At 44.3% G+C, this 26,155-nt stretch overlaps 1 protein-coding gene across 3 annotated transcripts in view; it reads left to right on the top strand.

Annotated features, from left to right (window-relative positions):
- HPCAL1 (hippocalcin like 1) overlaps nt 1-26,155 on the top strand; it is a 119,255-nt gene that overhangs the window by 8,081 nt on the left and 85,019 nt on the right. For 2 of the 3 annotated variants that reach the window (XM_065587710.1, XM_065587711.1), the window contains exon 2: nt 19,298-19,343. The exons of the other annotated variant lie outside the window; for it this stretch is intronic. The gene's annotated coding sequence lies outside the window, so the exon portion shown is untranslated. The remainder of the gene's footprint in view (nt 1-19,297; nt 19,344-26,155) is intronic. 3 annotated transcript variants of the gene reach the window in all.

Genomic DNA, 26,155 nt, shown 5'->3' with positions numbered 1-26,155 from the left:
AATAAATTTGTTAGTCTCTAAGGTGCCACAAGTACTCCTGTTCTTCTTTTTGCGGATACAGACTAACACGGCTGCTACTCTAAAAGCTTCAAGATAAAGCAAGTCCCAGGCTGGTGTTTTTCAAATCTGTGTAAAACATTGTTGTTTTAGAGTCTAATCCTGTTTCCTTCGGAGTTGATGGGCCTGAAAGAGAATAGGAGCAAGTCTTTAGAGCTACCTGTTGACGTTACTATGATGCAAGAAGATTTCTAATTCACATAACTTAGTTTTCTGCACTCAGATCTGATCTCTGAAACATACATTGTGAGTGAGAGAAAATAGTGCTCATTCTGGAGAATGTTGGTTTATGTTACAGTATTGTAAATTTCAGCCTTTCATAGAGATCAGTCATAATTTCTAAGGGACATTTTTCCTCTGACAATACACAGAATGAGAGCAGACTGTTCTTACCATATTAAAGAAAAGTACATAATGTAGACTCCTTTCCATTAGGATATAACCTACACTTTACTTTCCCAATGCTGCAATTTCTTCTTAAATAAGGCCCTGATTCTGTAGTCTGATCTGTACAGGCAGAACCCCTGTGCTCCTGCAGAGCCCAGTTGACTTCAGTGGGATTATTCATAGGAGTAAGGGTCTGCCTTCATAGATCAGATTGCACAATCAACTCATTGCTATTCACAGGGTGAACTTCATTGCAGAGCTCTGCCTCTGTCACTGAAAACAGATTCCCGAGTTTCTCTTTCTCACTGAGCAGCCACGAGAGGGGATCTGCATGGAAGCAGATTGGCTGGGACTGAGGCCTGGTAAGGTAGAAGTGATGCAGGGAATGCTCGAAAAGAGCAGGCTGAAGGAGTGCCTGCACCAGTCACTGAGGGTATACATCCACTTTTTGTCAACGTGGTTTTGTCTTCTGGGAGTTTTATTGCATCCATGCTCTTCCTGCCCTCCAGCAGCAGTGGCTGTAACTGTTCTTCACTGGTTGACTTTCATCTGTGCCTTTGTTCCCTCCAGGCGGGGCCAGTATGGCATGTTGCTTAGGTTTATACTTTTAACATCCAGGTCAACAGGTCCGAAGGCACCTTTCCACTTTCTGAGTGAGACCGGCTGCTGTCAGCTCCTCACACAAGTGCCCACTATTCAGATCTTTGCACTAATGCACAGCTGGGGACAATTCATGGTGCTAGTGGTTATCTTTAGAAGTCTGAATGGTCTGAGTGCTGATCCTCAGAGAGACCCTCTCTCATCCTGATTGGTTATAGATCACTTTCATTCATAGGATTGACTGTTCTGGCTAGCAGCAGGACACCTTCAGTTGAGGATTTCCTAGCATGGGAATTTGCTCACCCATAGTAGCGTGCCAGAGCCTGAGTCTGGGGAGTTTCAAAGCTTGTTATGAGGTCCATTTATTTTGTTCTGTGTTTGGGTGATTTGGCTGAGATTTAGCTTTGTTCCCATTTTTGTTTTTGCTTGTATTTAGTTGCTTGGTGCCTGATCTGTTGTCGGGTCTGCTAAGGGTTGCTAGTGGCAGTTCTAGCTTCCTGCCTTGTGATGGGGAGAGGCCCATCACAGAAGCCCTTACCTGCCATACATATAAGGGCTATAAAAATGAATAGCATTTCCTGAGCAAACTTAGAATTCTTCTTCTTAGATATTACTGTGCATGTATGAAAACCCCAGATTATTTAATATCAATATTGCGGTAGCTTCTAGGACCCAGCCAGGTGAGTGCCCCAAAAACATGAGCCAGTGGTGTTTTTTAAATATTACAAGGCATATAGCTGTGCATTTCACTCATGGGTTTCTCTATTCTGTTTGTCCACTTAGACCCTGATCTTGCAAACACTTAATAATCCAATTGAAATAGTGGGAATACTCCTGTGCTTAAAATTAAGCATGTGCTTAAGTGTTGGCAGGATAGGACATCATAGATTATAAGATCCATGTTTTCCTATGTGCTTGTACTATACCCTGCAAAGTGCCCCCAACCCCATATTGATTGGGGCCTCTTGGTGTTATAATATATATTAAACAATAAATATTTGACAGCCAGCACCGGTGCTTCCAGTTTAAAGGCAGTAAGAGGCTGCATTGACCATGGTACAAGAAAAATAGTGCTTCCAGCAGCATTTAGGATGTCATGATACAGAATCTCTAGGATTAAGGCAGCCTCATTCTATCACCTTCCACTCTCTGCGCCCATGGCTGCTCCTTCTAAGAGTAAACCTACACCAAGCAGTCGGTGTAAATTACAGCTCTGTGCTTGCTCTGATCGAGCGAGCATGCTAAAAATAGAAGCACAGCTGTGACCACATGAGTGGTAAGAGGGGCAGCTGCCCAACATACGTACCTGGAGTCTCCGATGGGATCGAACTCAAGACAACTTGCCCTGCTGGTGCTGCCATGGCTGTGCTACTGTTTTTAACTCACGTTGAAGTAGCACAGATGTCTCCTTGAGCTGGAATTTACACCTGGTTCTAGTGTCGACGTACCCTTAAGGTTCAGGACAGCAGGCTCAGTATTTGAGCTTCAGGGGAAGTAGTGTTGCAGTATGAGAGTAGGGTTGCCACCTTTCTAATTGCTGGTAACCAGATTCCCCCAAGGCTCCACCCCTGTCACTTGCTTGATCATCTCAAGGAACCTTGCAGGTAGGAGGCATCCCCTGCTGAGCAGGGACTGTGTGGGTTCATGACCCGGTGCCTGCCCCAGCCCTGAGGTAACTGGACTTTTGGGTTTGGTGCCATTTAGGGTCGCCAGGTCCCCTTTTTGACTGGACTTTCTGGTTGAAAACTGGGCATCTGGCAACCCTAAATGGCTCCTGGACACAGAAGCCAAAAACCAGACGCTCAGAGTAAAGCCTGGATGGGTGGCAACCCTATATGAGAGGCAGCAGGCTAAGGGGCCTAAATAAGATGATGGGAATTCTGTAGAGGGGTCAGATCAGTCTATTGCACACACCTTGACCCTCTATTAGATAAGAGTGGTGAAGGCATCCTTGCTCCTTCCCCAGCTGGTTCAGCGGCTGTTTCCTCTCCCTTAATTCCTTGCCTTGCCCACAGACCATAAGTCAGAGAAGGAAGCTTGCACAGGGAGGAGTGGGGTGATGGGGAGACAGCAGTTGCAGCTTCCAGGAGAGGAGCAAGTACACTTCTGCTCGGCAGAGGGCTGGTGGCCGAGCAGCAGCCTAATCCCGACATCCTCTTTCTTCCCTCAGACTCGCATTCTTTCCTCATCCTGGGCTGTTGGTCCCTCTTGCCTCCAACAGCTGTTCAGACTGTCTTGACTCCCCAAATCAGTCACTGATGCCCTTTATCAACCTCCGAGACAGAGATTGAGACGGAAGTCGCTTTAATCTTAAATGTGCTTGTAAACAGGACTCTGTGTGCTCTGCAGCACAATGGAACAACATTCTGTGGCACGCGCTCCTAAATTCCACAACGTTTGTTTGTTCTTCACAAAATACCCCACATTCCCATCCCTCCCAAGCTCCCTCGCAGACAAAGGAATGGCTCCCCGCTGAAAATGCTCAATGATGTAAAATTCATGTATCTTTATTTTTAACAATTATTTTATTTTTACGATGCACGCAAAATATATAAACAATTTTGTGGCTGTTCCCTAGGTAGCCTGGCTTGGTAGGCCTTAGCTCAGGGGTGGGCAAACTTTTTGGCCTGAGGGCCACATTGGGGTTGCGAAACTGTATGCTGGGTCGGGTAGGGAAGGCTGTGCCTCCCCAAACAGCCTGGCCTCCACCCCCTGACTGCCCCCCTCAGAATTCCTGACCCATCTGACCCCCCTCGGACCCCACCCCCTATCCAACGCCCCCACTCCCTGTCCCCTGACTGCCCCTACCCCTATCCACACCCCCATCCCCTGACAGACACCCCCGGAATCCCACGCCTATCCAACCGCCCCTGCTCCCCGTCCCCTGACCGCCCCCCATACAATTGCTCCCTGTCTCCTTACTGCCCCCCGAACCCCTTGCCCCTTATCCAACCCCCGCTCCCTTACCATGCCGCTCAGAGTGGCAGGAGCTCACAGCCGCCAAGCCGGAGCCAGCTACGCCGCCCAGCGCGCTGGCATTGCGTCGTGCTGAGGCTGCGGGGGAGAGGGGACAGTAGGAGAGGGGGGAGGGGCCAGGGGGGACTAGCCTCCCCGGCCGGCAGCTCCGGAGCCGGGCAGAACGGTCCCGCGGGCCGTAGTTTGCCCACATCTGCTTTAGCTCATGTGATGTTATCTAGTCACCCAAGTCAAACCTCTCTCCTCCACCTCTCCCCCATGTATGCTGAGGAAGGGGGAGCTTGTAGCTAGCTTCAGTGTCTCATCTCCCTGGCTCCCCAGGCCGGCCAGTAGTGCTGTTCTCCAGGCTGCTCAGCTCGCCAGTTTGCACATCTGGCTCGCCCCTGCTCCCTGGCTGCAAACTGGACTCCAGCTGTGGTTCCCCAAATCCCTGCTGCCTGATTCCATGGAACAATGCAAAGAGTGTGCATGGTACTCCAATGAATTACTTCTTGTGGGGTGAGCAGGAAGCAAGAGGCAGCTGCAGGCAGATCCCAAGAGGGGAGAGCTGCAGTGAATTAGCAAAATTCCCCAGTCAAGAAGCTGAAATTCATGGCATCTTGGGGGGAGGGACGGACGGACTTCATTTTCCATGGTTATGAAATTGCAGAGTTAACAGAGTCGTGATTGAGGTGAATGGGGCAGTGTCTGCCTCTTGGAGCTATTGTTTCAGGCTCTCTGCAGACTTTTCTTTAAAATTCTAGTTTAAGAGCAGGCAGACACCAGTACATCAGTACTCATTGCCCATTTTCAAGGTCTTCTCTGCAACCATAAAGATTAGAAACATAATTCTTGATTATTATTATATTAACTTTTATATTATTTTATATAATTATTATTGTATTTTAAGATGAGATTCTGTTGTGAAAAATTATGTTGCAAATTCCATGGCTGGGAAATCCACTGGGCTTTCTTAATGGCCCCTCCATATATAGGGCAGCATGGGCATGAGGGCAGAGTTAAGGGTTTTCGAGGTACTTTAACTCTACAATCCCATATTTTACCCTTTTTTTTTTTTTTTTTTTTTTTTTTTTTTTTTTGGTAATTTTTAGGTCCTGTCTTTCAAAAGTTCAAGCTCTTCAAAATATTGTTTGTTCTATTACATTTTTCCCCAGTACGTTTATTGATGCATATTTACAACCTTAACTCTAGTCTAACAAAGGGCTTGTTTTTTCCTGTGGATGTACTTGATGAATTGTACTGCAGTTAATGCCACCCCTTGCGTTCCCCCCACCTCCTCAAAAAAAGCCTTTATAGTGCAGCCAAACACACAGTGTATAGCTTTAATAGCTGGCATCCTGTGAAGCAGGGAAGCGCAACAGAAAGAGGATAAAAAGAGGAAGGGAAGGATAAACTTCCTGAACAATGAACGTATAATGATATAATTGTGTTAATCTTATTGGAAAGAGTTTAGCATTAAAAGAGGAAATGGGGTAAATATAACTGGCACTGTTCCATCCCATACTGCCTTTATCTCTTTTTACTCTAAGCCAATAGTTTGTGCCCAGTCAGGCCAAAACCGTATGTGGCATTTGTCAATCCCCTCTTCAATTCAGGAAGGAAAAAAATAGCTATGTGAAATAAATTAATTTCATGATGACACTTGAAGGCCTGCAAAATTAGATTTAATATGCTTAGTCATAGTGGAGAATTAGACTTTCCATGCTTCTTTCTTTCTCTTGTAAACAGTCTGTGTGGGTCTAGTACAGTTTGTGATCTTACTGCTTAAATGTTGGGATCAATCACATTACAACTTGAAATTAACATTCTTTTTGGAGTAGATAAGTAAAGTTAGCTTAGCAAATTTTTAACAGTAAGGGTAATTCACAATTGGAACAATTTACTGAGGGTTGTGTGGCTTCTCCATTACTAGCAATTATTTTTAAATCACAATTGGAAGTTTATCTAAAAGATATGCTCACGTTCAATCAGGAATGAATTAAGGAAAGTCCTGTGGCCTGTGTTATACAGAAGGTCAGACTCACTAGATGGTCACAATTGTTCCTCCTGGCGTTATCTATGAATATTGGCTTAGCACTTCTTTGCTGATGTGGTACTGAGGAAGTCATAAGAACATAAGAAAGGCCGTAGCGGATCAGACCAAAGGTCCATCTAGCCCAGTATCCTGTCTACCGACAGTGGCCAATGCCAGGTGCCCCAGAGGGAGTGGACCTAACAGGCAATGATCAAGTGATCTCTCTCTTGCCATCCATCTCCACTCTCTGACAGACAGAGGCTAGGGACACCATTCCTTACCTGTCCTGGGTAATAGCCATTAATGGACTTAACCACCATGAATTTATCCAGTTCTCTTTTAAACTCTGTTATAGTCCTAGCCTTCACAACCTCCTCAAGTAAGGAGTTCCACAAGTTGACTGTGCGCTGCATGAAGAAGAACTTCCTTGTATTTGTTTTAAACCTGCTGCCTATTAATTTTATTTGATGACCCCTAGTTCTTGTATTATGGGAATAAGTAAATAACTTTTCCTTATCCACTTTCTCCACATCACTCATGATTTTATATACCTCTATCATATCCCCCTTAGTCTCCTCTTTTCCAAGCTGAAGAGTCCTAGCCTCTTTAATCTCTCATATTGGACCTGTTCCAAACCCTTAATCATTTTAGTTGCCCTTTTCTGAACCTTTTCTAGTGCCAGTATATCTTTTTTGAGATGCGGAGACCACATCTGTATGCAGTATTCGAGATGAGGGCGTACCATGGATTTATATAAGGGCAATAATATATTCTCAGTCTTATTCTCTATCCCCTTTTTCATGATTCCTAACATCCTGTTTGCTTTTTTGACCGCCTCTGCACACTGCGTGGACATTTTCAGAGAACTATCCACGATGACTCCAAGATCTTTTTCCTGACTTGTAGCTAAATTAGCCCCCATCATATTGTATGTATAGTTGGGGTTATTTTTTCCAATGTGCATTACTTTACATTTATCCACATTACATTTCATTTGCCATTTTGTTGCCCAATCACTTAGTTTTGTGAGATCTTTTTGAAGTTCTTCACAGTCTGCTTTGGACTTAACTATCTTGAGCAGTTTAGTATCATCTGCAAACTTTGCCACCTCACTGTTTATCCCTTTCTCCAGATCATTTATGAATAAATTGAATAGGATCGGTCCGAGGACTGACCCTTGGGGAACACCACTAGTTACCCCTCTCCATTCTGAAAATTTACCATTAATTCCTACCCTTTGTTCCCTATCTTTTAACCAGTTCTCAATCCATGAAAGGACCTTCCCTTTTATCCCATGGCAGCTTAATTTACATAAGAGCCTTTGGTGAGGGACCTTGTCAAAGGCTTTCTGGAAATCTAAGTACACTATGTCCACTGGATTCCCCCTTGTCCATATGTTTGTTGAGCCCTTCAAAGAATTCTAATAGATTAGTAAGACACAATTTCCCTTTACAGAAACCATGTTGACTGTTGCTCAACAGTTTGTTTTTCTATGTGTCGGACAATTTTATTCTTAACTATTGTTTCGACTAATTTGCCTGGTACAGACGTTAGACTTACCGATCTGTAATTGCCGGGATCACCTCTAGAGCCCTTTTTAAATATTGGAGTTACATTAGCTAACTTCCAGTCATTGGGTACAGAAGCCGATTTAAAGGACAGGTTACAAACCTTAGTTAACAGTTCTTTCAGAACTCTTGGGTGAATGCCATCTGGTCCTGGTGACTTGTTAATGTTAAGTTTATCAATTAATTCCAAAACCTCCTCTCGTGACACTTCAATCCGTGACAGTTCCTCAGATTTGTCACCTACAAAAGCCAGCTCAGGTTTGGGAAGCTCCCTAACATCCTCAGCCGTGAAGACTGAAGCAAAGAATTCATTTAGTTTCTCCGCAATGACTATCGTCTTTAAGCGCTCCTTTTGTATCTCGATCATCAAGGGGCCCCACTGGTTGTTTAGCAGGCTTCCTGCTTCTGATGTACTTAAAAAACATTTTATTACCACCTTTGGAGTTTTTGGCTAGCCGTTCTTCAAACTCCTCTTTGGCTTTTCTTATTACATTCTTGCACTTAATTTGGCAGCATTTATGCTCCTTTCTATTTGCCTCACTAGGATTTGACATCCACTTTTTAAAGGAAGTCTTTTTATCTCTCACTGCTTCTTTTACATGGTTGTTAAGCCACGATGGCTCTTTTTTAGTTCTTTTACTGCGTTTCTTAATTTGGGGTATACATTGAAGTTGGCCCTCTATTATGGTGTCTTTAAAAAGCGCCCATGCAGCTTGCAGGGATTTCACTTTAGTCACTGTACCTTTTATCTTCTGTTTAACTAACCCCCTCATTTTTGCATAGTTCCCCCTTTTGAAATTAAATGCCACAGTGTTGGGCTGTTGAGATGTTCTTCCCACCACAGCGATGTTGAATGCTATTGTATTATGGTCACTATTTCCAAGAGGTCTTACCCATAGTTTGTTTAAACTTACTTAAATTTGTACTGCTGCTTAACGTGATCTATTATTGTTTCTATAGAACCCAAGATCATGCTGGATGTTTACAAGGTCCCTGCTTGTGTAAAATGGGCTGGAAGTTTCAAATATACATTAGGAACTAAATTGGTCACCGAAGATGCCTAGACAGCAAGCTTCTGCAAAAGGGGACATTGTAGTGCGTTTGCCCTCAATGGGAAATTATTGACCAATTTATAAAAAGCATCCATTAGTAAGAAGTACTCAAGTCAAGTACCTAATGTAACATAAAAGTGCAATTTCAGCCTTGCTGTAGGAGGGCAAAACTCCATTAAAGTCAATAGAGTTGCATCTGCATGCACTAAAATGAATCTGGCCCAAATTAGGCCCTTCTGTAGAAGTCTTGAATATTTTTATTCTTTGTACCAACTTTGTTCTCTAACTCTTTTTTCTTGTGAATTTGGCAAGGATAATTGATTTTTGGTTTTGTTTGTATTGCGGCAATGCATTAAGGTAGTGTCAGTCAAGGCTCCATTGCACTAGGCAGACTTCTGGCAGTTTCTGTAGTGTCTGTTAAGCCCTCGAGAAAAAAATGTCCAATAAACAAACTAACTTTCGGTGATGCTGTGAATCTGGCTGTTTGGAGATGAACAGTAACTATTCATTTTGAGTGTTGTCATCCACAATTTAGAGTCAAGCTTGTCAGATGTACATAAGCTGTAAAAATATTTCTGTATCCTAAACAAAACCGACATAAAACACACACGGGTACAATGTACCATGTCAATGTATCTTGGATTATTTCTTTAAAATTCCAGTTTAAGAGCTGGGGATATACTAGATGATCTAATAGATATTGTCTGACTAGTATGATCCTGTATCTTTCTATGGAATGGATGAAGGAAGAGGCTTCTGCCTGTGCAGTAATATATAAGTGCAACTGCACATTAAATCATTAGGCATTGTCAATTTAAAAAAAAAATCAGAGGAGTAGGATTCTAACTTTATGTAGAGAAGACTCTAAAAGGGGAAGCTGTGTTTTGAGAGCTTGTGTAAGCACCCAGTGCATATAGTAGCGTATTTTCAGGATCTGCTAATTTGTAGTTTGCTGCCTCTGGCTTGTTTCACTTTTCACTTACTGGAGTGAGACCTTACAGTGCCAAAACTGTGTTCGTGTTTGTTTGTTTTTTTAACTTGCTTTTGCTGGTGATTTAGCATCACACTTTTTTTCTCTGGCTTTCCACTTGCAGGGAGATGAGCCTGCCTGCGTTCAGCTTCACCGCTGCAGATTAAGCTTCTCAAACACTGTCCGTTTTGCTTAGTAAGCAGGTGGCGGGTGCCTGTAATACTTGTGGCGGGTGCCTGAGGCACAATTCATGTTGCAAAGGTTAATGATGGAATGCTTCGTATGCAGATGACAGAAGGAGAAAAACTGAAGATGAGGAGTTGGCCATTGATGGACACATCTGTGTTCTAACTGAAAACAGACTATTCTAAAGCGTGAGAAAACAAAGTAGCCTGGGAATCTGTCCTTTTATTCAGTGGATGTAAGTGGTTTTCCAAATTAACCAACAAAATCTATAGGGAATAGGGTGACCAGATGGTAACTTAAAAATATCGGGACCGCCTTCAGTGGCAATTCAGCAGAGGGTCCTTCAGTCGCTGACGGTCTTCGGTGGCATTTCGGCGGCAGGTAATAAACCTTGTCGCCAAAGACAGAAGTACCCGCCGCCGAAATGTCGCCGAAGACCGTCAGCGACTGAAGGACCCTCTGCCGAATTGCTGCCGAAGACCCTCCCGGATAGATCTTTCGTGGCCCAGTGGTTAGGCCATTAGCCTGGGACTCACGAGACCAAGATTCAGTTGCTTGCTTCACCACAGACTTCCTGTGTGATCTTTGGCAAGTCACTTGGTGTCTCTGTGCCTCAGTTCCACATCTGTAAAGTGGGCTAATAGTATCTGCTCAGGGGAGCTGAGCAGATAAATACACTAGGAAGCCTCAGATGTTCCAATACTATGGTAATCAGGGCCTCAATAGATAGAAAATGTGGTATGTTACTGTCCAAAGCAGAGGAAGGAAGGATTAACAGCTCCAGCTGCTCAGCCCCTCCATGTAGTACTGGCTCTGCTGGTGTGTGTGTGTGTGTGTGTGTGTGTGGCGGAGGGGCTGGAGAAGAGCTGTGGAGTATTAACTGCTCTTTATGACATCATCATTGGGTTTGGGCACATTTCTGAATGGAAATGGACTTGGGTGAAAGCTCTTGAGCAGGATAGGGCAAACTGGCCACATCTTATCGCTTCTCCCTCTTCTCCCCCCAGGCCCTCCCCCCCAGATTGGTAGAACTTGGTGGGGGGACGACCCTGAGTGAGACTTTGGCTTCTCAGCTCCTCTGAGGTTTTACATGTAGGGTTAGCATGTCACCATTTATTGCAGGGAGCATGAATCTCTTTCCTGACTGCTTGATGCTGACCTTGTGAATTACACCTGCATGCTCACATGGCCATATTGCCCAAAAGGTCCATGAGAGATTGTGGATGTAGCAATTTTAAGGACACTCTTTTAAAGAGGAGAGTTGGGCCAGCAGAGGGATCCAAAGGAGTAGGTGGCTGGCCAGCATGTATTGGACAGATGCAGTGTGTCATCTGGCCTAGGGAAGGAGCGTGAGTGTAGTGTAAATGCTTGGATAGCAGTGTGCACAAGAGTGGAGTAGTGAGAGAGAGAGAGAGAGAGAGAGAGGCTAAAGGAGCTGTAGAACTGGCCAAGCAAAGCGCCCTGTTAAAAAAAGAAAAGGTTGTCGCATGGTGGGAGAGTTGCAGCCCTTGGATATCTGGGGTGTTCCTGACATGACCACAAAAATAGAGACGGGAGTGCATAGTTCTCAAGGCTTAGAGTACTTGTTTGCATTCAAAAAGAGCTACATGTGGGATGCCAGCAGATCCCAATCAAAATAAGAGTGGTAAGTGAGCAAGCTCTGCTAGATGAGAACATAGACACAGCCTCCGCTCTATAATGAAGAAAGCTTGCTGGCATGCACAGCACTTCTGAAAGATGAGGTAGTGAGAAACTTGACCGCAAAGGTAGCATTAATAACAATACCGATTTGCCCTAATGCTGTTTGACTGTTAAAGCTGAACTTTCAAGACCTGAGTAGGTGTCTTCTTACTGCCTACTACTCCTATTGATTTTGAGAATATTATCAGCAAAGGGGAAATGAATGGACATTGGAGCAGTGCAGGGTGAAGCAGTAGCTGTTAATGAGGAAAAAAGAGCTGAGTTCATTTCCAGCTCCTTCATCATTTTGAGAGGAATGTTCTATAAGAATAATGGCCACATGGATGGAGCAGCTTCAGAGTACATAATAAAATGCTGCAGGTAACAGGAGTGAGTGAGCACAATCTCTTGCAAATCCTAGTACCTTACAAAGGGATGCTTTAATTCTGTTGTCTCTATACAGGAAGTTAAGTACAAATATACATTGTGCTTAACCCTGGCTGTGCTGAAAACCCCACATGGCTGTTATGGTGTGTTCAGGGTTATGGATGGTACATATAGAAACTAAGTTCAAATCAGGTCCATATTCAGGACACAGCTCTCCCAAGGTCAGGGCTGTCTGTATAACTTACAAGCAGCAGGCTAGCGGCTTGTGTTCTGGTTTTCTTCTGATAGTTGGCTCTGACTGAGGATAAGAGCTTGCTATTTCTTTATAGTTAAAGGAGTTACTCTTTCAGCTCAAGTGGTAGCGACTTGGACTTTTAATGTTGAAGACCTTGGATTCTGTCTTTGCTTGTGTGTGTGTGTGTGTGTGTGTGTGTAAGATAGGATTACTAGTTAATAAGCGTTTTAGAATTTAAAGGGATCATTTGGCTATGTTCAGGTTGAGTAATGTGTGTGACTTGGGATGCATTGGTTGCATTCCACCAGCTCTATATAGCAAAGGGTATGTCTACACTACGGGATTAATCCTAATTCATATAATTCGAAGTTGGGAAACAGATTGTATAAAGTCGAATGTATGCGGCCACACTAAGCACATTAATTCGGCGGTGTGCGTCCAAGTACTGGGGCTAGCGTCGATTTCTGGAGCGTTGCACTGTGGGTAGCTATCCCATAGCTATCCCGTAGTTCCCGCAGTCTCCTGCGCCCATTGGAATTCTGGGTTGAGAGCCCAGTGCCTGATGGGACAAAAAACATTGTTGCAGGTGGTTCTGGGTACAGCCTCACCCCCTCCCTCCCTCCCTGCATGAAAGCAACGGAGTGCAGACAACCATTTCACACCTTTTTTCCTGGGTGAACACTGCAGACTCCATACCATGGCAAGCATGGAGCCCGCTCAGCTCAAGACAGCAGTCATGAACATTGTAAACACCTCGCGCGTTCTCGTGGAGTTTATGCTGAGCCAGGACCAGAAAAATGAGGCGAGGAGGCAGCGGCGGCGGCAGCGCAGCGACAAGCATGATGAGGACATGGACATGGACACGGACACAGAATTCTGTGAAACCACGGGCCCCGGTGCTTTGGAGATCATGTTGTTAATGGGGCAGGTTCTATCCATGGAACGCCGATTCTGGGCAAGGGAAACAAGCACAGACTGGTGGGACCGCATAGTGTTGCAGGTGTGGGATGATTCCCAGTTGCTGCGGAACTTTCGAATGCGTAAGGGCACTTTCATGGAACTTTGTGACTTGCTGTCCCCTGCCCTGAAACGCCAGAATACCAAGATGAGAGCAGCCCTCACAGTTGAGAAGCACGTGGCGATAGCCCTGTGGAAGCTTGCAACGCCAGACAGCTACCGGTCAGTCGGGAATCAATTTGGAGTGGGCAAATCTACTGTGAGGGCTGCTGTGATGCAAGTAGCCAAAGAAATCACTCAGGTGCTGCTACGAAAGGTAGTGACTCTGGGAAATGTGCAGGCCATAGTGGATGGCTTTGCTGCAATGGGATTCCCTAACTGTGGTGGGGCGATAGATGGAACCCATATCCCTATCTTGGCACCGGAGCACCAGGGTACCCAGTACATAAACCGCAAGGGGTACTTTTCAATGGTGCTGCAAGCACTTGTGGATCACAAGGGACGTTTCACCAACATCAACGTGGTCTGGCCGGGAAGGGTTCATGACGCTCGCGTCTTCAGGAACACTACTCTGTTTAAAGGGCTGCAGCAAGGGACTTACTTTCCGGACCAGAAAATAACCGTTGGGGATGTTGAAATGCCAATAGTTATTCTTGGGGACCCAGCCTACCCCTTAATGCCATGGCTCATGAAGCCATACACAGGCAGCCTGGACAGGAATCAGGAGCTGTTCAACTACAGGCTGAGCAAGTGCAGAATGGTGGTAGAATGTGCATTTGGCCGTTTAAAAGGTCGCTGGCATTCATTATTGACTCGCTCAGACCTCAGCCAAACCAATCTCCCCATTGTTATTTCTGCTTGCTGCGTGCTCCACAATCTCTGTGAAAGTAAGGGGGAGACCTTTATGGCGGGGTGGGAGGCTGAGGCAAATCGCCTGGCTGCTGATTACGCGCAGCCAGACACCAGGGCGATTAGAAGAGCACACCAGGAAGCGCTGTGCATCAGAGAAGCTTTGAAAACCAGTTTCATGACTGGCCAGGCTACAGTGTGAAATATCTGTTTGTTTCTCCTTCATGAAAACCCGCCCCCTTTATTGACTCATTTTCTGTAAGGAACCCACCCTCCCCCTTCCCCCAGCTTGCTTTCAAACCAAATAAAGTCACTATCATTTAAAAATCATTTATTCTTTATTAATAGATTATAAAAAGAGGGAGGGAACCCGGGTGGGGTTTGGGCAGAGGATCGGTGGGAAGGAAAAGGCCACTAAAAAAAGGTTAAAAAAATGACAGCCTTTTGCTTGGGCTGTCCACTGGGGTGGAATGGGAAGGTGTACGGAGCCTCCCCCCCCCCCACGTTCTTACACGTCTGGGTGAGGAGGATATGGAACATGGGGAGGGGGGTACAGGGGCTGTAGCGGCACTCTGTTTTCCTGCAGCCGTTCCTGAAGCTCCACCAGACGCTGGAGCATGTCTGTTTGCTCACGCAGCAGCCCCAGCGTTGCATCCTGCCTCCTCTGATCTTCCTGCCGCCACCTCTCATCTCGAGCGTCCCTCCTGTCCTCACGTTGGTCCCTCCTGTCCTCACGTTCACTGGTTTCTTTCCTATACTTTGAAACAGTGTCCTTCCACTCATTCAGATGAGCTCTGTCACTGCGGGTGGATTCCATAATTTCTGCAAACATCTCGTCTCGCGTCTTCTTTTTCCGATGCCTTATCTGTGATAGCCTTCGGGACGGAGGAGGGAGGCTTGAAGAATTTGCAGCTGCTGTAGGGAGGGGAAAAAAGAGAGAATTGTTTAAAAAGATACATTTTGCAGAACAATGCTTATACTCTTTCACGGTGACCAACACTATTCACATTACATAGCACATGTGATTTCTGTGCAAGGTCGCATTTTGCCTCTTAATACTGAGTGCCTGTGGCTTTGCTGCTAGAGATCACAGTTCCGGGCAACAGAATTCGGCTTGCATGCGGCCATGGTAAGCCATTGTCTTTCGGCTTCTGCGCCCTCCTTTCCCACATACCAAGCAAAGCCCGTTGAGTGCTGCAGTTTTTCTGTTAACATTCAGCAGCAGCAGAAAACAAACTAACCCCCCCCCCCCCCGATCCAATTCTCTGGATGATCGCTTTATCCCTCCCCCCACCGCGTGTCTGGTATCAGGGAAGATCCCTGCAGGAACCAAACTAACCCCCCCACCCCCTCCCTCCCGCCATGAATTCTCTGGGATGATCACTGTCCCCTCCCCCCACCGCGTGGCTGGTAACAGGGAAGATCCCTGCTAGCCAAACGCGAAAAGCTCAGGGCCAATTTCCCCCCTGCGCTTGGCTAACTGCAGGGAAGGATTTATTTTCAGCCACAGGCAAACAGCCCAGTAGGAACGGCCACCTCTGTCCCCTTAATTAAGTTCCGTATTTCAACCAGGTTACCATGAGTGATATCACTCTTCTGAGGATTACACAGCAAGATAAAGAACGGATGTTGCTTGAATGCCAGCAAACACCGGGACCATACGCTGCCAGGCTTTGTCAGGCAATGATACCAGATTACTTGCTGCAAGCATGGCGTGGTCAAGTGTCCTACCATGGAGGATGGAATAAGGCTGCACTGCCCAGAAACCTTGTGGCAAGGCTTTTGGGGTACCTCCAGGAGAGCTTCATGGAGATGTCCCTGGAGGATTTCCGCTCCATCCCCAGACACGTTAACAGACTTTTCCAGTAGCTGAACTGGCCGCGAATGCATCCCAAGTCCTCAGGGCAAAGTAATCATTAAAAATGCTTGCTTTTAAAACAAGTTTTATATTTTAAAAGGTAAACTCACCTGAGGTCCCTTCCATGGGGTCATGGTCTTGGATACTGGGTTGGGAGGGTACTTCAGTCAGGGTGAGAAAAAGATCCTGGCCGTTGGGGAGAACGGAGTGCTGTGTGCTCTCTGCAAGCTCGTCCTCCTCTTCCTCCTCCTCTTCCCCATCCGCAGAATCCTCAGGTGTAGCTGATGAGACTATCCCCGACCCGGAATCCACGGTCACAGGTGGGGTAGTGGTGGCGGCCCCCCCCTAGAATTGCATGCAGCTCCGCGTAGAAGCGGCATGTCCGCGGCTCTGACCCGGAGCGACCGTTTGCCTCCTTTGTTTTTTGATAGGCTTGTCTGAGCTCCTTGACTTTCACGCGGCACTGATCTGAGTCCCTATTGTGCCTCTCTCCATCATGCCCTTGGAGATTTTTTCAAAAGTTTTGGCATTTTGTCTTTAGAACGAAGTTCTGCTAGCACTGAATCCTCTCCCCATATAGCGATCAGATCCAGTACCTCCCGTACGGTCCATGCTGGTGCTCTTTTTCGATTATCGGCCTGCATGGGTTACCTGTGCTGATGAGCTATCTGTGGACACCTGTGCTCTCCACGCTGGGCAAACAGGAAATGAAATTCAAATGTTCGCGGGGGCTTTTCCAGTCTACCTGGCCAGTACATCCGAGTTTAGATTGCTGTCCAGAGTGGTCACAATGATGCACTGTGGGATAGCTCCCGGAGGCCAATACCATCGAATTGCGGCCACACTATCCCTAATTCGAAATGTTAAAATCGATTTTGGCGCTACTCCGCTCGTCGGGGTGGAGTACAGAAATCGATTTAAAGAGCCTTTTATTTCGAATTAAATGGTGTCGTGTGGACGGGTGCAGGGTAAATTCGAATTAATGCTGATAAATCCGAATTAAAGTCGTAGTGTAGACCAGGCCAAAGTGTGGTAGGAACTACATCAAGGGGTCATTCATCATGTTACTTTTTTCTTTCCTTCAGTCTGTCAGTACGGCCTCTTATTAGGGATAACCCTAAAAATGATTCTGTAGAACCATCAGACTGGTAACTTGACACTAGTATTGAGTCAAATGGTGGACTAGTAATCTAACAACCCTTCCTTGTCCAGCCTCCAAAAATTGATTTATCTTCCTTTAATTCTGCCTAGTAATTAAATTTCTGCCATAAGCTGCCTCTGCTAATTCAGTTATACCTCCCTTTTCATTGACAATAGATTTAATGGTTCATGCTAAATATACAGACTAACTTCTCCAGCCCAGCTAAACTAGGCTCTTTAGGATTGGAGCCAGGACTTATGATTTTAGGTAACAATGTCCAGTACTTCTCCTGAAAACCCTTTAAAATGGGGGTGGGGATGGGGAAATACACACCCACCCACCCACATCTAAAAATGAATGTGTATATTCTAATCCAGGAGGAGGAAATAGCTTTTAATTCAAAGTTATTAATTAAGTTATCAAATACAGTATTCTGTAACTTACACTGTTACAGTAAGTGGGGGAGGAAGGATAGTTCTATGGCAAAAGCACATGACTAAGTCAGATGAGCTGTTTTGGTTTCCTCCTCTGCCACTGACTTTGTGTCTTTGGGAAAGTAATTTAAGGCCTGATTTAACTCTCACTTGAAGTCATTCCGTTGAGTTTAGTGGGGGCTGGATTTGGTTTATAAACTCACCTGACCCTCAAATTTTCTTATCTGAAAAATGGGAATACTTGCTCCCAGAGCGATGTTGAAGCTAAATTAATTATCTAAGGGTTTTATTCCGCCACCCCTCGTAGTATCTGAGCACCTTCCATGTAAAATCAATAGTAATAGCAAAGTTCCTAGTGGACTTCCTGGAGTCTTTTGACACTTCTTTTTCTGGGTTAAAAATTCTGTATTAATGTTTGTAAAGAGCTTTAGGATCCTTGACTGGCAGGCCCTGCAGAGATCCAAAGTAGTAGTATTCTCTGTTCTGTTGAAGTAAGATAACGGACTGTAAGAGAAGCCATTTCTAATCTTTTATAACATTATTAATGGCTCCAGAAAACTAAACTGGTGTCCATGTAGTTCAGTTGCCTTTCTCCTACTCCTAGATCTGGATAAATTATAATATTTGGAGGTTCAATACCAATGCTTGCATATTGGGATTTTTCTTAAGCTAAAATTGACTCGTTCTTTCTGAAGAACATATAACAGTATCAAGCAGGGAGAATGGTGTAAGTGGACTTCGAAGGCCAGTAGAATTGAGTGTTTGTTTTTCATGCACATAAGAGAAATCTACATACTGATCAATTCCCTAGCAGTTTTCTGTATTTCAGGACAAATAGAATGTACATTTAGGCTGTAAAGTCTCATAGCTCTATGCCTGGGTGGGGAACCTTTTTTCTATCAGGGACCACTGACCCACAGAAAACATCAGTCGCGGGCCACACAGCTCCGGGGGTGGGGGTGGCTCGGGGCTTCCCCTAGGCTACAGGGTGAGACGGGACTCCAGGCTAGGACCAAGGGGTTTGGAGTGAGGGAGCGGGCTCAGGGCTAGGGCAATGGGTTGGGATGCAGGGTTTGGGCTCCGGGAGGGGCTCAGGGCTGGGGTAGGAGGTGGGAGTGCGGGGTGCAGGCTTTGGGAGGGTGTTTGGGTGCAGGGGGGAGTTCCGATCTGGGGCAGGGGGTTGGGTGCGATTAGGGTTGTGGGGTCTGGGAGGGAGTTGGGGTGTGGGAGGGGGTTTGGACCTAGGTCAGGGGGTTTGGGGTGCAGGTTCCAGCCAGGGGGACGCTTACCTCAGGTAGCTCCTGGTTGGTGGCGCAGTGGGACTAAGGCAGACTCCGCGCCGCCAGGCGGTGGGTCCAGGGGGCTCTGCTTGGTGCACGCTGGCACCGCCCCCACAGTTCCCATTGGCCGTGTTTCCTGGCCAATGGGAGCTGCAGAGTCAGGCACTGGGCAGTGGGGGGGCAGTGCACAAAACTTCCCTGATGGCCCCTCTACCTAGGGGCCATAGGTACATGCCAGCCCCTTCTGGGAACTGCGCTGAGCCGACCAAATTTTTAACAGTCTGGCAACCCCATCTGTCCCCCGCAGCAGGGTGAGCCGGCACTTGTGGCTCCAGTCCCAAGAGGTGAGGGGCGGGGGGGCCGAGGTGAGGGGTTTCTGGCCCACAGCGCCGAGACTTGTTGCAGGCCGGCTGAAATGAAGCTGCGGGCCAAATCCAGCCCACGGGCTGTAGGTTCCCTACCCCTGCTGTATGAATTTGGAGTGACTACTGAATAATACTCATAATTTTCACACTAAGGGCCAGATTTTGATCTCTGTTACATTTGTGCAGCCCTGTTGACCCAAGAGATGTCCACAGGATGGCCACAAACAAGATTTGTCCCGAAGACTGTAACTTAAGGGAAAACTCTAGGTACATTATGTATGTCTTATGCTTTTTCTTTCAGGCAAGTGAATGCATCTGAATTGCTCTGAGGAGATTCAAGATAAGAGGTAAGGGTTGTTGTTTCTCCCTCCCCTCCTCCCCCACATATTCTGCCCCATTCAAGGCACCCAATGATATGAAAGAACAGAAAATGTAAGCCTCAAAACTTGGCTTGCGGCAAGTGTTAATCCTCTGCATTGAGTCAAATTTGGGGTCACACTTATGGTCAGGATGCTTTAATTGTTGAACTGAAGGACAAGTCTGGTCTTTACATCAATGTTAAAAACTTTTATCTTCACACCAGAATGAATTTCCTGAGAATTCAGTAATTAAGTTTTTTATCTTTTTAAGCTAATTTATCTCCAGTGGGGAAATTTGTACAAATTAGATTGTATTGAGAGCTAATAGTCTATGCTGCCCCATGAGGGCAAAGTCCTCCTTTCCATTTCAAAGGACGACTTTCTTGAGAACATAACTAACCTATTTAAATTGAATAGAATGGAATTTTAAAGTTTGGAATAACTCACTTTTGCCTCTGATTAATGTGACTTGGGTCTTCATAGCATACTCATGTATGCCATATGTCTCTTATGTAGTTAAAATTAGGTAAACGAAACATTAAAATACTCAGCAAATGGGAAAAGGTAAGGTTCCTACAGAAATATTAATGTGACCACATTGTGCACATGCAAGAGCCAGCTCTTAAACTGGTGTGAATCAGTGTAGCTACCAGTTGCAGATCTGGTCAGTAGTAGTCTCTTACTGTTCCTGGATAAATGTGTAGTTATTGCTACTGCATTCCCCTTTCAATGCTAAATTTTTCCCAATAAGATTAACACAATTATATCATTACACATTAATTGCTCAGGAAGTTTCTTTAGTTTCATTTCCCCAGTGCACAGGATACAAGCTATTAAAGCGATCGTGTGTTCAGATTAAAAGGCCTGGGGCATTCAACCTCAGTTAATTTTCTGGACCACCTCCCCTTCTGTAAAATAAATATCTTTTTCATTACAGAAGATCCCAGTGTATTTCACGACTGTCCACACACAGCACAACTGAAATGCAGCCACCTCTTTTGCACAGCATGCTGCACAATATTTTGTGTGCCCATGTTGGAGGGGGTGAATTTCTGCCAAGAACCCCTACTCTTAATGCTATATGCATCCGAAGAAGTGGGATGTAGCCCACGAAAGCTTATGCTCTAATAAATTTGTTAGTCTCTAAGGTGCCACAAGTACTCCTGTTCTTTTTGAGGATACAGACTAACACGGCTGCTACCCTGAAAACTACTCTTAATAAAGAGCCATTAAATTTGTCCCTGCAGAACAGACAGGACATCAATTAAATTCTTTTACAAAGACATCCCCCCACATACATGGTGCATGACACCCTAATTTCTTACATAGGACAAAGGACTGAGTCAAGCCTGCTAGGATTTGAATTTGTGGCTTAAGTCTAAGTAGACATCTCCTATGGCTAACACCATAACCTTTATGGATATGTGTGTAGTTGAAGCAGCAAACCCCTCTTCTCCCAACTCCTCTATGTGGGCACAGTTATATCCATATAGAAGTGCTTATACCAATATAGCTTATTCTGGTTTGGGAACTGTAGTACCAGTATAAAGCACTTTTTATACTGGTATTACTGTGTCCATACTAGGGCTTTTACTGGACTAACTATATCAGCAAAAAGTCACACCCCTCACTGACATAATTACACTGGTACAGCTTTCAATATAGACCAGCCCTTGGGCTCCTAAGTCACTGAGGTGCTTTTGAAAATGTTAATTTTTCCTGTTCTTTATTTAGGATTTTCACAAGCTACAGGATATAGGAAAAACATGGCAGGTGAAATATATTGTAAGCCCCCGAAAGTTTGTGGGGGTCTCAGAGACCTAAGTAGTACCTGAAATTACTTTATTCAATTTGGAAAAAAGTTCAAATTTTGAGTTGGTGGTGTTCTAAAGCAATAGTAACTCACCAAATTGAAGTGTGCAATGTATATGTTGTATAGCCTAAACAGTAATATCTTAAGATGAATGTTTCAATAGGAAAAAAATTATGGTCCCAATTCAGGGAAGTACTTAATCATGTGCTTATGTGCTTCCCAGATTGTTCAATCAGGGCCTATGCCATAGCACCCAATCTACTTAACCATATGCCTGTCTTTAAGCAAATGAGTAGTCCCACTGGGACTCTTTATGCACTTAAAGTTAGTCATGTGGTTAAAATGTGTGCTGAATTGGGGCCTATGTGAGCAGAACAGCTCAATTAACATTGGTATAGGAACCTTTCCTTCTGTATTTCTCGACTTTAAAGACTTCCATTGTGCAGTGTTAATAGTCATGCATTTGTGCAGCTTTGTATTAGAATTTTACTGATGCGCTCTCTGTTCAAAGTTTGACTAACTAAGTTCTACCTTTGTATTTTTTTCAGAATAAAATAAAATACATCTGCATACTGCTAACTGTAACCTTATAATTTGGTTTGACATACCAGTAAATATCCAGTTAATGAGTACTGAGTTAATAAAATACATTCCAAATGATGCATATGTAATCTTGCAGCTAGAAGTTTTTCAATCCCTACTTTAAACTCTTTTCAATTTCAATTTTTGTGTTGGCGAATAGCTTTCTGAATAAAACTGACAGTTTTAGAACTGTAATTTAATTGGCATTTATGGGGTGAACAATCTGTCATTACATGATGCTGCAGGTGTTCTTACAGGGTTTTCACAAGGTTTAATTGTGTTGTGCAAGAAGCTTAATGATAGCATGATACACCTCCAGAAATAGATTTGTGATGCTCGAAACATGACACACTTAATGTTTTAAAATTGGGCCCTTCTGGTTTAATTTATGAATTGTTTTTAGAATCTGTTTTTCCATGTGACTTGAGGTTTCACAGAGGCACGATATCAGGTATAAACAGGAATGCAATGAGACTGTCATGTGCCCTGCCTATATTTACAACCTGTGTATGTAAGGTGTGATGGCTTATTCTGGTGTAATAATGTTTGCATGTCATTCATGCGAATGTCTCACAATGCACAGACATTGCAATGGTCGCTAGATATGATGGGGTTGGGGGGGTTAATAGACTAGGAGATGCCTAGGGAACTGATAACCACCAGTGTGGGAAACCAACAGCTGCTGTTGATAGTGTCGATAAGGTGAGTATCAAGCTCTTTTGGTTTTTTTTTGGGGGGGGGGGGGGCGGGGGGTGGTTAAGGATTGGTGAGCTGCCTAGCTGGTGCAGAAGATCAACCTCGAACAGAGTAGATTGGGTTGGGATCTGAGAGGAGGCAGATCAGTGGCAGCAAGTGAAGATATTGGGAGAATGAGATCAGAGATCAGATATAGTATAGATTGAGGGGCATAGCCGCGAAGGGTTTTGAAATCCAGGAGACAGAAATCTCCCAAATTCTATGGATGAGGTGTGGGGAAAGCGGTCGTGTGTATTCTTGTTGGTGAGCATATTTGCAGCGTTATTCTGAATAGACTGGAGACTTGGTGAGAGTGATGCTCAGAGGTGGTAGAGGAAGGAATTGCTATAATCTATATGAATGAGTGGCTGAGAGGACAGGGGCATGAGGCAGTGGTGTGCATACACTGTTGTGGAGGTGGTATTGGGCAGATCTAATACTGTGAGGTCTAAAGGACAAAACACTGCAAACATCACAGAAAGCAATTTTTTTCTGGCAGGTAAATGGGCTGCTTGGTTTAACCAGTCTTTTCCAGTTCCACAGTGTATGGAGAAAGATCTCCGGTTCAGCACTGAAACCTACAGCCAGAACTAGCAAGTTCTTGGATTCAGAATGATAGAACTAGAAGTCTAAAAGTGGTTGCAGAATCCAGAGCAAGAGAGATTTATCCGGGCAATAAACCGACTTTCCTAAACACTTTAATCAAAAACTGAACTGTCTTTATCTTAAAGGGATGTTAAAGATGCCCCTATATCTTGAAAACTCTACCAAATGGAAGGGTGTATGAGGTATTAGGTTGACTTCTTACCCATGAAATATCACAGGACTGACAGTAATAATAATGGAAATAAAACCCTTTATCTACAGCCCAGGAAATGGTAGGGTAGAGTGACCAGGTACCCTGGTTGTATTGGAATTATCTCGAATTGCAGTCAGTGCTCCTGAGTCTGGTTTTTTTGGGAAGTTGTGTGGGATTTTTTTTGCACCCCAACACCCAGTTTCATTAAAAACTGGCCATTGCCAATCTAGCTACTCCTGCTGGATAGCTCCTCTTATATTAAGTTGTCTTTTTACCCATCTCCTCCTGGCCTGCAGTACAACTTGTTCCCCCTCTCCGCACAGCCCCTATTATTTCTCTGTCTCTGCTCACTCTCCTCCCTCACATCTGTCTTTGTACCTCAACTCCCAGCCACACTGTAACTATATATTCCCCTAGTGTGATGGAATCAGAAAGGAGGAGGCAGCAGAAAAGCAAATAATTTGGACTGTGCTAAAGCATAAAGTGGGGGGAAAGGTGGGACCTGTAGGAAGGGGAGTGCCATTTAACCTACCAAGTAGTCGCATGGCCCTGAGTGTGCCCTGAACCCTAATATGCCTGTTTAGCAGCCCAAACCCTCCTGAGTGTTTCTGAACTCTTATTCCCTACAAACATTGTTCCCTAGCTTGAGGATTAAATCCTGGTCACCCTATGCAGTGCAACTTCTGATTCTTCCTAATTTTCCTCTTCCTTGATTTGGGATTGTGGGGAACTTCTGGAGATGAGAAGGTAATATAGTTCCTTGCCCATTCAGTCCATGCCCTCTGAGTCTGCAGTAGTTAACATGGTCCCTTGTTTACTGACAGCTAGATTAATTTGTGCCTGCTTTCTCCCAAAGCCCTAAAAGGTGGTGGACCCCTATTTTGGGCTTCCCATTGTGATACACAGTTGGCAAACTCCATTCTTCAGTAGTTGCACTTTGTGGTGTCTCTTTCCCTTTGATTTCTCTTAGCTCAGGCCCCAGTTCAAGTCAGCCAGATGACTGGCTTAGGTGTATAAGGCTATGTCTACACTACAGTTTATGTCTGCAGAATTTATGTTGCTTAGGGGTGAGAATAAACCATCCCCCGAGCGACATAAATTACACCGACATAAGCACCATGTGGACAGTGCTGTCAGTGGGAGAGCTGCTCCCGCTGACATTGCATCTGCCGCTCATAGAGATGGTTTTATTATGCCTATGGGAGAGCGGTGCAACTGCGTCACTGCAGTGCTGTACGTGTAGACATGCCCTAAGGCACCGCCTCCTCCTCCATGTGGCAATGCAGCTTGTGCTACATTTTGCCTTTCAGCTGATAAAAAGATAAAGAATATACCACAAATTTTTGTAAAAGAGAATTCCATTGACTTTCAATTTTGGCATTTATCTCTCGCCGCCTTTTGGTAGTAACTACAAGAGCTGGATGTCCAACATGGATAAATTAAGTACTGAAAGCGTAACATAAACAAGTGGATCACACTACCATTGAAATGAAGAATATTGCGTAAGAGAGTAATGTGTATAGATAAACCTTAACTATAACAGACCTGGCCATCTGCTATATTACAAAGTAATTAGGCCAATTTAATCTTGGGACCATTCCTGTCTTATATTACTAAATGAAGAATGTATTTTTACTCATATTTCTGCTCTTCTTCCTGTACCCAGCTTCTTTCCTTCCCTTCATTCTTCTTGCTCTTTTTTGTCTTTCTCATTTCTTCATGTTCATTGTATAATTCAGTTTTGCTAATATTTTCACTATTGAAGTTCTTCCGTATTGTACTTAATATTTATCACATTTTTGCATGTTTCCTTGAATAATTCAAGAATTATTTTTTTAATTAGGATGGATGTGCAACACCTCAGGTATGCTTCATATTTTTCACTTTGATGAAGGGACTTGCAGTATCAACTCCTGGAAACTTCTTGATCTTTCCAATGCTGAAAAAGCTCTAAAAATGTACAGTTTTATTCAGTGAGTGTTTAAAAGATAACAGCACTAATTCAGAGACAACCTTGCTTGAAATGTAAATATATCAATAGTATTGCTGAAAAATTAATTATGGACTAATATTTCAGAAGTGAAAGGAGATACTGAGCTTGGCATTCTCTAACAGCAGTGCTTTTCTTCTCCACATACTGAACCTACTACACACACCTTCCTTCTTCCAAATTTTGCATGAATGTTGGTATAGTATAAGAAACAAAAAAAGAATTGTATCCTACTGCAAGTATCTCATGTTGATTCACTGCTATACAAATGTTCATCCTTTAATAGTGTGGGATTACAAAGCATTATCATCCTCAGATTGACTCAGGTAGTGCTATTTTTATTTAATCTGTATTAAGGTATCATTGTGCATCTTTGGTCTTGCAGCATAGAGGTAATACGATTTACTATTTTTATAAAAATCAGTATGGCTGTATAAATCCTGTCAGTACCAAGAACTGAAAAGATTAGTCATGAGCTCACTCTTTTTCCTTCAGTAGTGAGTAGCTAAACTTTTTTGTTTTCCATAACAACCTAAACCGTATTGGCCAGTTTTGGAACAAAATAGTCATACTTGGCTTGTGGTACAGCATTTTCTCATCACTATGTATGATGGTGCATGGAAACACAGGACGGAATCTTGCAACACTAAATGCTCACAGATAACCTCATTGATTTTAATGGGGCTACTTGTGTGAGTAGATTGCTCACATGAGGTAAGGTGGTAGCATCAGGTCCCATACTTGGAATCGTATTACCCTTGTAGAGATGATCAGCTAAAACTGATCAACTGCAACAGTTTCTGTTTGGGGTTTTTTTCCTTTTAAACATGTGGATGTGTAGAGAAGGAAGGACTATAATGGAATGAGACACATTCAGACTA

This window comes from Chrysemys picta, chromosome 3, assembly GCF_011386835.1.
Source record: "Chrysemys picta bellii isolate R12L10 chromosome 3, ASM1138683v2, whole genome shotgun sequence".
NCBI classification, from domain to species: domain Eukaryota; kingdom Metazoa; phylum Chordata; order Testudines; family Emydidae; genus Chrysemys; species Chrysemys picta.
Note: the sequence above shows the minus strand (reverse complement) of the source record. Positions and strands in the feature narration are given on the sequence as shown.